At 39.8% G+C, this 13,197-nt stretch overlaps 2 protein-coding genes across 4 annotated transcripts in view; one reads left to right on the top strand and one right to left on the bottom strand.

Annotated features, from left to right (window-relative positions):
• ADGRA3 (adhesion G protein-coupled receptor A3) overlaps nucleotides 1-274 on the bottom strand; it is a 76,178-nt gene extending 75,904 nt beyond the window's left edge. The window contains exon 1 of the mRNA XM_073646808.1: nucleotides 1-274. This exon is cut by the window's left edge and continues 223 nt beyond it. The gene's annotated coding sequence lies outside the window, so the exon portion shown is untranslated.
• Nucleotides 1-13,197, top strand: part of LOC141161679 (cytosolic beta-glucosidase-like) — a 121,281-nt gene that overhangs the window by 7,999 nt on the left and 100,085 nt on the right. The gene's annotated exons all lie outside the window — the stretch shown is intronic.

The raw sequence follows: 13,197 nt of genomic DNA, 5'->3' as shown, positions 1-13,197 counted from the left end.
CCGCAGTCCGGGCCGGAGTGCGGTCTACACAGCCCGGACCGAGCGGGCGCCCCCTGTCTGCGGATCCAGGCCCCGTACAGGCCGGCGAGATCGGCTCCGGTTGTTGTGCGGGGTCCCGGCTCTCAGCTTGGGAGGTCCGGTCACATTATGTCCCCGGGCAGTAGTGAGGAGGAGGCCCCTTCTCTTCCATACACACAGCTGCTCCAGACTGTCCTCCCCCCAGTCTCCCGGGATGGTCTCCTCCTCCCCCTGTCTCCTCCTCTACGGGCTCAGACATGTCAGCGGGAAGAGGGGGGTCCCGCACCAAGGTACTGCAGACAAAGTACCACAGACTGCGAACAGTGAGGTGGAAGTGCTGCTCATAGCTATAGTGTCCTATATACCGTGTAATGTCATATATATGGTATCTATAGTGGCCTATATATGGTGTAATGTCATATATGGCATCTATAGTGTCCTATATACTGTGTGATGTCATATATATGGTATTTATAGTGGCCTATATACGGTGTGATGTCATATATACAGTGGTGGCCAAAAGTATTGGCACCCCTGCAATTCTGTCAGATAATCCTCAGTTTCTTCCTGAAAATGATTGCAATCACAAATTCTTTGGTATTATTCTCTTCCCTTAATTTGTCTTCAATGAAAAAACACAAAAGAGAATGAAGCAAAAATCAAATCATTGATCATTTCACAGAAAACTCCAAAAATGGGCCGGACAAAAGTATTGGCACCCTCAGCCTAATACTTGGTTGCACAACCTTTAGCCAAAATAACTGCGAACAACCGCTTCCGGTAACCATCAATGAGTTTCTTACAATGCTCTGCTGGAATTGTAGACCATTCTTCTTTGGCAAACTGCTCCAGGTCCCTGATATTTGAAGGGTGCCTTCTCCAAACTGCCATTTTGAGATCTCTCCACAGGTGTTCTATGGGATTTAGGTCTGGACTCATTGCTGGCCACCTTAGAAGTCTCCAGTCCTTTCTCTCAAACCATTTTATAGTGCTTTTGGAAGTGTGTTTTGGGTCATTGTCCTGCTGGAAGACCCATGACCTCTGAGGGAGACCCAGCTTTCTCACACTGGGCCCTACATTATGCTGCAAAATTTGTTGGTAGTCTTCAGACTTCATAATGCCATGCACACGGTCAAGCAGTCCAGTGCCCGAGGCAGTAAAGCAACCCCGAAACAGGGAACCTCCGCCATGTTTGACTGTAGGGACCGTGTTCTTTTCTCTGAATGCCTCTTTTTTTTCCCTGTACAATCTATGTTGATGCTTTTTCCCAAAAAGCTCTACGTTTGTCTCATCTGACCAGAGAACATTCTTCCAAAACGTTTTAGGCTTTCTCAGGTAAGTTTTGGCAAACTCCAGCCTGGCTTTTTTTATGTCTCGGGGTAAGAAGTGGGGTCTTTCTGGGCATCCTACCATACAGTCCCTTTTCAGTCAGACGCCGACGGATAGTACGGGTTGACACTGTTGTACCCTCGGACTGCAGGGCAGCTTGAACTTGTTTGGATGTTAGTCGAGGTTCTTTATCCACCATCCGCACAATCTTGCGTTGAAATCTCTCGTCAATTTTTCTTTTCCGTCCACATCTAGGGAGGTTAGCCACAGTGCCATGGGCTTTAAACTTCTTGAGGACACTGCGTACGGAAGACACAGGAACATTCAGGTCTTTGGAGATGGACTTGTAGCCTTGAGATTGCTCATGCTTCCTCACAATTTGGTTTCTCAAGTCCTCAGACAGTTCTTTGGTCTTCTTTCTTTTCTCCATGCTCAATGTGCTACACACAAGGACACAGGACAGAGGTTAAGTCAACTTTAATCCATGTTAACTGGCTGCAAGTGTGATTTAGTTATTGCCAACACCTGTTAGGTGCCACAGGTAAGTTACAGGTGCTGTTAATTACACGAATTAGTGAAGCATCACATGATTTTTCAAACAGTGCCAATACTTTTGTCCACCCCCTTTTTTTAGGTTTGGTGTGGAATTATATCCAATTTGGCTTTAGGACAATTCTTTTTGTGTTTTTTCATTGAAGACAAATTAAATGAAGATAATAATACCAAAGAATTTGTGATTGCAATCATTTTCAGGAAGAAACTGAGTATTATCTGACAGACTTGCAGGGGTGCCAATACTTTTGGCCACCACTGTATGGTATCTATAGTGGCCTATATACGGTGTGATGTCATATATATGGTATCTATAGTGGCCTATATACGGTGTGATGTCATATATATGGCATCGAAATTACCTTGGAGGGTTCAACCATAGCTCCCAAGCAGCACGCCCGCTGCCTTGGGGTCATATTCGACACTAACCTTTCCTTTATTCCCTATATCCGATCACTCACTCGCTCTTGTCACCTGCATCTTAAAAACATCTCCAGAAGCCGATCTTTTCTCACTTTTGAAACTGCTAAAACTCTTACTGTCGCTCTTATTCACTCTCGTCTGGACTACTGCAACTCTCTTCTGATCGGTCTCCCTCTTACCAAAATTTCCCCTCTCCAATCTGTCCTGAATGCGGCAGCCGGGGTCATATTTCTGTCCAGCCGCTTCACCAATGCCTCCACCTTGTGCCAGTCATTACACTGGTTACCCATTCGCTACAGGATCCAATATAAACTCATTGCTCTCACACACAAAGCTCTCCACAGTAATGCACCACCTTATATCTCCTCTCTCATCTCAGTCTATCATCCTACACGTGCCCTCCGTTCCACAAATGACTTAAGACTAACATCCCCCATAATCCGAACCTCGCACCTCAGTCTCCAAAACTTATCTCGTGCTGCGCCAGTTCTCTGGAATGCTCTACCCCAGACGATCCGATTGATGCCTAAAAACCCATCTCTTTAAACAAGCCTACCACCTCAAATACCCAGTAAACTAACTTTCCCCTGTTCCCCTAAATACTATTCAGAATCTGCTCCCCACTGTTTATCTGTCTCTACACCCTCCATGCACACGATAACTGCACTCGGTAATTGAGTATTGCACTTGAACATACAGGCTGATGACCAGATCATACAGCTTTATATGATAATCCCGACTTATTATAATTGCCAGACCTGAAATAACAAGCACTTTCCACCTATTGTGTCCCCCCATTTCCTTGTAGAATGTAAGCTTGCGAGCAGGGACCTCACTCCTGATGTAACTGTTAAACTGTCTCACCTTGTATTGAATTTATTGTTTGTACATGTCCCCGCTTAATTGTAAAGAGCTGCGGAATATTTTGGCGCTATATAAATAAAAATTATTATTATTATTATCTATAGTGGCCTATATACGGTGTGATGTCATATATATGGTATCTATAGTGGCCTATATACTGTGTGATGTCATATATATGGTATCTATAGTGGCCTATATACCGTGTGAGGTTACATATATGGTATCTATAGTGGCCTATATACCGTGTGATGTCATATTATCTATAGTGTCCTATATACTGTGTAATGGCATATATATTATCTATAATGTCCTATATACTGTGTAATGACATATATATGGTATCTATAGTGTCCTACATACTGTGTAATGTCATATGTATTATCTATAGTGTACTGTGTAATGTGATATGTTATCTATAGTGTCCTACATACTGTGTGACGCGATATATATGGTATATATAGTGTTATATATAGTGTGATTTGATATATATGGTATCTATAGTGTCCTATACACTGTGATGTGATATACAGTTATATGAAAAAGTTTGGGCACCCCTATTAATCTTAAGCTTAATGTTTTATAAAAATTGGTGTTTTTGCAACAGCTATTTCAGTTTGATATATGTAATAACTGTTGGACACAGTAATGTTTCTGCCTTGAAATGAGGTTTATTGTACTAACAGAAAATGTGCAATCTGCATTCAAACTAAATTTGACAGGTGCATAAGTATGGGCACCCTTATCATTTTCTTGTTTTAAATACTCCTACCTACTTTTTACTGACTTACTAAAGCACTTTTTTTGGTTTTGTAACCTCATTGAGCTTTGAACTTCACAGCCAGGTGTATGCAATCATGAGAAAAGCTACTTAAAGTGGCCTCTTGCAAGTTGTTCTCCTGTTTGAATCTCCTCTGAAGAGTGGCATCATGGGCTCCTCAAAACAACTGTCAAATGATCTGAAAACAAAGATTATTCAACATAGTTGTTCAGGGGAAGGATACAAAAAGCTGTCTCAGAGATTTAACCTGTCAGTTTCCACTGTGAGGAACATAGTAAGGAAATGGAAGAACACAGGGACAGTTCTTGTTAATGGCAGAAGTGGCAGGCCAAGAAAAACATAAGAAAGGCAGAGAAGAAGAATGGTGAGATCAGTCAAGGACAATCCTCAGACCACCTCCAGAGAGCTGCAGCATCAACTTGCTGCAGATGGTGTCACTGCGCATCGGTCAACTATACAACGCACTTTGCACAAGGAGAAGCTGTATGGGAGAGTGATGCGAAAGAAGCCGTTTCTGCAAGCACGCCACAAACAGAGTCGGCTGAGGTATGCAAAAGCACATTTGGAGAAGCCAATTTCTTTTTGGAAGAAGGTCCTGTGGACTGATGAAACCAAGATTGAGTTGTTTGGTCATACAAAAAGGCGTTATGCATGGCGGCAAAAAAACACAGCATTCCAAGAAAAACACTTGCTACCCACAGTGAAATTTGGTGGAGGTTCCATCATGCTTTGGGGCTGTGTGGCCAATGCTGGCACCGGGAATCTTGTTAAAGTTGAGGGACGCATGGATTCCACTCAGTATCAGCAGATTCTTGACAATAATGTTCAAGAATCAGTGATAAAGTTGAAGTTACGCAGGGGATGGATCTTTCAGCAAGACAATGATCCAAAACACCGCTCCAAATCTACTCAGGCATTCATGCAGAGGAACAATTACAATGTTCTGGAATGGCCATCCCAGTCCCCAGACCTGAATATCATTGAACATCTGTGGGATCATTTGAAGAGGGCTGTCCATGCTCGGCGACCATCAAACTTAACTGAACTGGAATTGTTTTGTAAAGAGGAATGGTCAAAAATACCTTCATCCAGGATCCAGGAACTCATTAGAAGCTACAGGAAGCGACTAGAGGCTGTTATTTTTGCAAAAGGAGGATCTACTAAATATTAATGTCACTTTTCTGGTGAGGTGCCCATACTTATGCACCTGTCAAATTTTGTTTGAATGCAGATTGCACATTTTCTGTTAGTACAATAAACCTCATTTCAAGGCAGAAACATTACTGTGTCCAACAGTTATTACATATATCAAACTGAAATAGCTGTTGCAAAAACACCAATTGTTATAAAACATTAAGCTTAAGATTAATAGGGGTGCCCAAACTTTTTCATATAACTGTATGTGTATATATATATATATATATATATATATATATATATATATATATATATATATATATATATATATATATATATACAGTACAGACCAAAAGTTTGGACACACCTTCTCATTTAAAGATTTGTCTGTATTTTCATGACTATGAAAATTGTACATTCACACTGAAGGCATCAAAACTATGAATTAACACATGTGGAATTATATACTTAACAAAAAAGTGTGAAACAACTGAAAATATGTCTTATATTCTAGGTTCTTCAAAGTAGTCACCTTTTGCTTTGATGACTGCTTTGCACACTCTTGGCATTCTCTTGCGGTGGCAAGGGGAGGTGATCGCAGATACTCACCTCCTCTTCCGGCTTCCAGCGCTGTCTCACGCGGCTTCCCGGGTGTTGCCATGACAACCCGATGTCGTCATGACAACATCCGGGTCACCAGACAGCAGGAAGATTGTTTGGACATGCGCAGTGCATCTCCAAACAATCCTCTCCCTGTCCAGCGCTGACAGCCTGCATGGCACAGGGATGGTGCTGCATTCCTGTGCCATGCAGGCGATCAGAGAAAAAAAAGTGAAAGCCCCATAGTGGGACAAAGTATATAAACTTTCAGAAAGTGAAAAAAAAAAAAATATATAATAAAAAAAATAAAAAAAATAATCCACCAAAAATAAAAATATAATGTACCCATCAATAAATATTATTATAAAAAAAAAAAAAAACAATAAAAGTACACATATTTGGTATCGCCGCGTCCGGAACAACCTGACCTATAAAACTGTCCCACTAGTTAACCCCTTCAGTGAACACGGTAAAAAAAAAAAAAAAAACGAAGCAAAAAACAATGCTTTATCACCATACCGCCAAACAAAAAATGGATTAACACGCGATCAAAAAGACAACTATAAGTAAAAATGGTACCGCTGAAAACGTCATCTCGTCCCGCAAAAAACAAGCCGCCATACAGCTCCATCAGCCGAAAAATAAAAAAGTTATAGCTCTCAGAATAAAGCTATGCTAAAAAATAATTTTTTCTATAAAATTGCTTTTATTATGTAAAAGTGCAAAACATAAAAAAACGATATAAATGTGGTACCGCTGTAAACGTACTGACCCGAAGACTAAAGGTGCCTTATCAATTTTACCACACGTGGAACAGAATAAAAAAAAACAAAAAAAACAATTCCTGAATTGTTGGTTTTTGTTTTTTCTGCCTCCAAAAAAATCGGAATAGAAAGCGATCAAAAAATGTCACGTGCCTGAAAATGGCACCAATAACAACGTCAACTCATCCCGCAAAAAACGAGCCGTCACATGACTGCCAAAATCTGGAAAAATTATAGCTCTCAAAATATGGCGATGCAAAAACTAGATTTTACAAAAAATGCGTCTTTTAGTGTGTGACAGCTGTCAGTCATAAAAACCCCATATGATTCTGGCATTGCTGTAATCACACCGACCCGAAGAATAAAGTCGTCTAATCACTTATACCGCACGAGGAACGGCGTCAAAAATAAACTCTCGGGTTAGGGTTGGGCTAAGGTTAGTGTTGGGCTAGGGTTAGTGCTAGGGTTAGGGCTGGGTTTGGGGTTAGGGTTGTGATGGGGTTAGGGTTGTGCTACGTTTAGGGTTGTGCTATGGTTAGGGCTGGGGTTGGGGTTAGGGTTGTGATGGGGTTGGGATTTTTTTCAAAAGTAAGGAAAAAAGATGATGATATGGCGACTAGTGTTGAGCGCAAGTGCTCGCTACTTGAGTTTGCATCGGGTGCTCTGGTATGCATTGAGTATCGTGGATATTTGAGTGACATGCTCGAGTCTCCGCCCCATATGCTTCGCGGCCAAAAAAACTTTACGGGGATTGCCTGCCATGCACGAGCGATCCCCGCATGTTTTTTTTGGGTGTCTAATAACCGTGAAACATGCGGGGCAGGGACTCGAGCATGTCACTCGAGCACACACAGTACATGGTGCATACCTGAGTCTCCGATGCAAACTCAAGTTGCGAGCACTTGCGCTCAAGACTAATGACAACTTATTCAATATGATGGCCTAATGTTATCAAATTCTGTGTCGTACCTCTGGGTACAAAATGTTCACTATACACCTTAATAAAATCCTTGAGGGGTCTAGTTTCCAAAATGGGGTCACTTGTGGGGGAGCTCCACTGTTTAGGCACATCACGGGCTCTCCAAACGCGACATGGTGTCCGCTAACAAATTGAATGGAAAATCGTCTCAAATTGTTAGCGGACGCCATGTTGCGTTTGGAGAGTCCCGGTGTGCCCAAACATTGGAGCTCCCCCACAAGTGACCCCATTTTGGTAACTAGACCCCCCAAGGCACCTATCTAGATGCATAGTGAGCACTTGGAACCCCCAGGAGCTTCACAAATTGATTCATAAAAATGAAAAAGTGTTTTTTTTTCACTTTTTCATTTTTATGAATCAATTTGTGAAGCACCTGTGGTTTCCAAGTGCTCACTATGCATCTAGATAGGTGCCTTGGGGGGTCTGGTTTCCAAAATGGGGTCACTTGTGGGGGAGCTCCAATGTTTGGGCACACAGAGGCTCTCCAAACGCAACATGGTGTCCGCTAACAATTTGAGCCGACAATTTGTTAGCAGATACCATGTTGCATTTGGAGAGTCCCTGTGTGCCCAAACATTGAAGCTCCCCCACAAGTGACCCCATTTTGGAAACTAGACCCCCCAAGGCACCTATCTAGATGCATAGTGAGCACTTGGAACCCCCAGGTGCTTCACAAATTGATTCATAAAAATGAAAAAGTGAAAAAAAAAACACTTTCATTTTTATGAATCAATTTGTGAAGCACCTGGGGGTTCCAAGTGCTCACTATGCATCTAGATAGGTGCCTTGGGGGGGTCTAGTTTCCAAAATGGGGTTACTTGTGGGAGAGCTCCAATGTTTGGGCACACAGGGGCTCTCCAAACGCAACATGGCGTCCGCTAATTATTCAAGCAAATTTTACAATCAAAAAGTCAAATGGCTCTCCTTCCCTTCCGAGCCCTGCCGTGCGCCCAAACAGTGTTTTTTCCCCACATATTGGGTATCTGCGTGCCCAGGGGAAATTGCACAACAAATTTTGGGGTTCATTTTTTCTTGTTACCCCGGTGAAAATAAAAAAAATTGGGTCTAAAGTAACATTTTTGTGAAAAAAGTTAAATGTTCATTTTTTTCTTCCACATTCCAAAAATTCCTGTGAAGCACCTGAAGGGTTAATAAAGTTCTTGAATGTGGTTTTGAGCACCTTGAGGGGTGCAGTTTTTAGAATGGTGTCACTTTTGAGTATTTTCTGTCATAAAGACCTCTCAACGTGACTTCAAATGTGATGTGGTCCCTAAAAAAAATGGTTTTGTAAATTTTGTTGGAAAAATGAGAAATCGCTGGTCAACTTTTAACCCTTATAGCTCCCTAACAAAAAAAAATTTTGGTTCCAAAATTGTGCTGATGTAAAGTAGACATGTGGGAAATGTTATTTATTAACTCTTTTGTGTGACATATCTCTCTGATTTAAGGGCATAAAAATTCAAATTTTGAAAATTGCAAAATTTTCAAAATTTTCGCCAAATTTTCATTTTTTTCACAAATATACGCAAGTGGTATCGAAGAAATTTTGCCACAGTCATGAAGTACAATATGTCACGAAAAAACATTCTCAGAATCAGGGGGATCCGTTGAAGCGTTCCAGAGTAATTACCTCATAAAGTGACAGTGGTCAGAATTGTAAAAATTGGCCTGGTTTTTAACGTGCAAACCACCCTCGGGGGTTAAGGGGTTAAATGACAAGGTGTGTCCAAACTTTTGGTCTGCACTGTGTATATATATATATATATATATATATATATATATAGTATTTATAGTGTCCTATATACTATGTAATGTGATATATGGTATCTATGGTGTCCTATATACTGTGATATATAGTGTCTATAGTGTCCTATATTCACTATGCAGTGTGTTACTATATGGTATCTATAGTGTCCTGTATACTATGTAATGTTGTATATATAGTGTCCTATATACAACACAGTGTAGTATATATTATCTATAGTGTCCTATATACAGTACAGTGTGTTATATGGTATCTATAGTCTCCTGCATACTGTGTAATGTGATACATGGTATCTATAGTGTCATAATGCACAGTGTTATATATTATCTACAGTGTTCTATATATGTACAGTGTCCTATATACAGTAGATAGACAGTACAATAATGTTATATATATTGTGTGATATATATGTACAGCAGTAATGTTATATATATATATATATGAACATATATATCACACTACTATACATATACTGTACATATATATACATATATATGTTTTAGATATATATTACCATATATAACACACTATACAGTATATATGCAATCTACAGTATCACATATTTACAGTGCAGTGTGTGTGTGTATGTACAGTATATATATGTATATATAGTGCACTGTTATAGATGGTATGTATACTGTAGTAGTGTCGTCCATGCAGTTTAGTGTTTCTACCGTGCAGTGTTGCCTGTACTGCTCTATATATAACACTATGTACGCCTCATACAGGTCACCTCCTCATTTGCTGTACTATAGTGGCGCCCTCTAATGACAGTGTTAGAAATAACAGTAACAGTTCCCGGAGAGATTCCCCCAGAACCAGTACAATGCCCCCCCACGCAAATACTGACAGTATTAACCCCTTTATGTCTAGGTGTTTTTTTCCACCCCTTCTTTCAAGAAAGGAACTTTTTTCCATGTACACAGCTGTCTGAGGACTTGCTTTTGCAGGACAAGTTGTAGCTTTGAATGACGCCATTATTTTACCATATTATGTACTGAAAAATGGGAAAAAACTGCCGTTCTGTCACTGGTTTGGGTTTGTTTTTGTGCAGGACTGACATGTAGTTTTCTTTGATTCAGTTTTGTGGTACATGCAATGTTTAAAATTTCTTATTGCTTTTTTTCTTAGAGGCTCAATGACCAAAAACATTTAAATTTTGATGTTTTCTATTTATTTGTGTTTAAGACGTTTACCCTTTGTGTTTAATTATTTTATGATTTGAATGGACGATTATAGCTTTTTTAAAATATTTTAAATTTCTTTATTTTTTAATGGGGAAAAAATGGGGGGTGATTCATATTTTATTTATTTTTTAAATCCCCCTTGAATTAGGGCTATGTTCACACCTTGCATTTTTGCTGTGTTTTTTTATGCACATTTTATGTAAATTAAAAGCTGCTTTTACAGTACCAGCAAAAGCTGTGAGATTTCAGAAATCTCATGCACATACGTTGTTTTTTTTCCTGATTGAATTGGAAAACTGCTGCGTTTTTGAAAACTGCAGAATGTAACTTCAGCATTTTTGCAGCGTTTTTTTCAACCATTGAAAGCAATGAGTAAGTGCAAAAAACAGCGAAAAATGCAGGTATCAGGATTTGCTGCATTTTTGTGAAAAAAAATAGGTACAGCAGTATGTGAAACCCATTTATTTTTGTGATTTTTTTTATTTTTATTTTTTCCCCCAAAGCTTAAACCATAATCTCTTTGTGTTCTCACCTGAGATGGCAGTTAGGATTATTACAGTTTAATTAAATTAGTGATATGTACAAATTAAACATTGGCTGACCAAGGTGTGAAATTGAACAATACCTGACCAACTCAAGGGCCAATCAAAATAGTTTCCCACAAACTCAATGAATCTTAGGTAAACTATTCCCGACCAATTCATCTCCCCCCACTGTTACATTTATAATGTGTATTTTTTTTATGAACATTTGTCTTACATTGGTGACCTGTGTTTTGTAGTGGAAGCAAAGCTGAACTTTGGGATCCTGAAAAACACAGCAAAACCTGCTTTTTGTAGGCCCCTTCTTTACTGCCAAGAGAGCAGGTTTTGCCTGCAGAAAAAAACGCAGCAAAAGCGCAACGTGTGAACATAGCCAAGCGGCAAAACAACCCACAATAATGTTTATGTATAATATGAAAGAAGAGATGCACAGTCGAATAATAAATAGAGAATAATAATGTAATATATTCCATTTTGTTAGATATAAAATGCCACGTTTAAAACAAAAATTAAATTAAAAACAAAAATGCTATGGTCTGCCATACTGCACTTGCACCTTAGGCCTGTGGTTCTTTGTAGAGGTTTTCGTCTTTTTCTATTTTTTTTTTTTTTTTTCAAGGTATTATTTATTATATTCATGTTTCCTTATATATACATGGATATAATTTTCCACATTATATTTAGTCTTGAAAGGCTCTATTGATGATTTTCGTGGATGCGGTGTGTTGGGGCATTTTTGTTTTTCATTGTTTTTAACATGGCACTTTATATGTAATAAAATTGAATCTATTACATTCGGGTGTGCATATGTATTCTGGCTAGCTTCTTTCCCTTCTTGCTTCCAATAATATTTGTTTGAACATCAGTAAGTGAGAGGGAAATATAAAACGTAACTTTTACTATAAATGATTGAAGGGCTGCATTAAAGAAGCCCTCCTCCTCCTCACATCAAAGTTTTTCTCCTCTTAATATATTGCAATCATCATATTATATATCACTGTGTTCTTACAATTGCTCATTTTGCCTTTCTACCCAGATAATTCTTCTCTTTTCTCTGATCTATGTAGAAACAGGAAGTCTCTTGTCCCTGCATTTATCATTCCCCTCTTCACCTCCTGCCCCATCTCCTCCCTCCTGCCAGGGACTTTTGCAGTGACTCATGAGTCATACAGGTAAAATTGACCTCCTGTTTCTACATAGAGTTTAGAAGGATTCAGCTAGTCAGTTTTTATTCACGTGATGTTATAGACCTAATGGAAAAGAGAAGAATTAACTGGGAATAAAGGTAAATGAGCAATTGTAAGTAGACAGTGCTATATAATATCATGACTGCAATATATTAAGGGGATAACAATTTTAATAGGAGGAGGAGGAGTGCTTCTTTAATAAAAACAAGGAAAGAGGCCGATCAGGAATACAGTATCGAACCGAAAGAGAATCCAATTGCGCTCTTATAGAACGCCATAATAAACATGACAAAAGAACAATAAACAACAAATAATATTATGTTCTGGTGAATGAATCCGATTGTATGTAAATCCCCTTGTACCTGCGATCAGCTAGACTTCATAGGAGTACCAATATGGCAGCCACAGAGTATTCGGCAGACCCCTGACTGCTATGGCTCCCCAAACTTTCATCTCTGTGGAGCTTTTTGTGTTCTTATAGCGCATCTCTGGGACCACACACCTTAACGGTAACCTGTCATGTCCCCAAACACTATTAACCTGCAGATATGGGGGTAATCCGCAGGTAATAGCGTTCCAAACCTTTGTGGCCTCTGCACTGGAAGTCCCTCTGCCAGGAAGAAATTAATGTTCTTTGTCCCGGCAGTCTTGGGCTTTCAGCCGAATGGGTGGGCCGGCGCAATTTGTCACCGCTCAGTACACAGTGAGCGGCAGTTGTATCCGAGCCCCCAGCACTGACTGACAGCCGGCTCTGCAGTGTATCAGTGCACAGCGAGCTGTCAGTCGTAGTGCGGGCACGGTTACAGCCAGGGCAGTGGAGTTGGAGTCGGAGACCATTTTGATGGAGTCGGTATAAAATGGACTGACTCCAACTCCTACAATATATAATAGATTGGGTACAGTAGTTCAATGCAATTTGTGGGGAATATTTTTTTCATAAGAATTTGGGAAAGTTATGAAATGACCTATAAATGTCTGTCCTATTCCTGATCTAAGGGTCTAGAGTTTTAGCTGAGATGAATCTGTGCTGCAGTGAATTTATCACTTAAACATGAGCCATGTATGAGGGAGT

Source organism: Phyllobates terribilis, unplaced genomic scaffold (assembly GCF_046119375.1).
Source record: "Phyllobates terribilis strain yellow unplaced genomic scaffold, ASM4611937v1 Scaffold_1__5_contigs__length_1240528914, whole genome shotgun sequence".
NCBI lineage: Eukaryota > Metazoa > Chordata > Amphibia > Anura > Dendrobatidae > Phyllobates > Phyllobates terribilis.
Note: the sequence above shows the minus strand (reverse complement) of the source record. Positions and strands in the feature narration are given on the sequence as shown.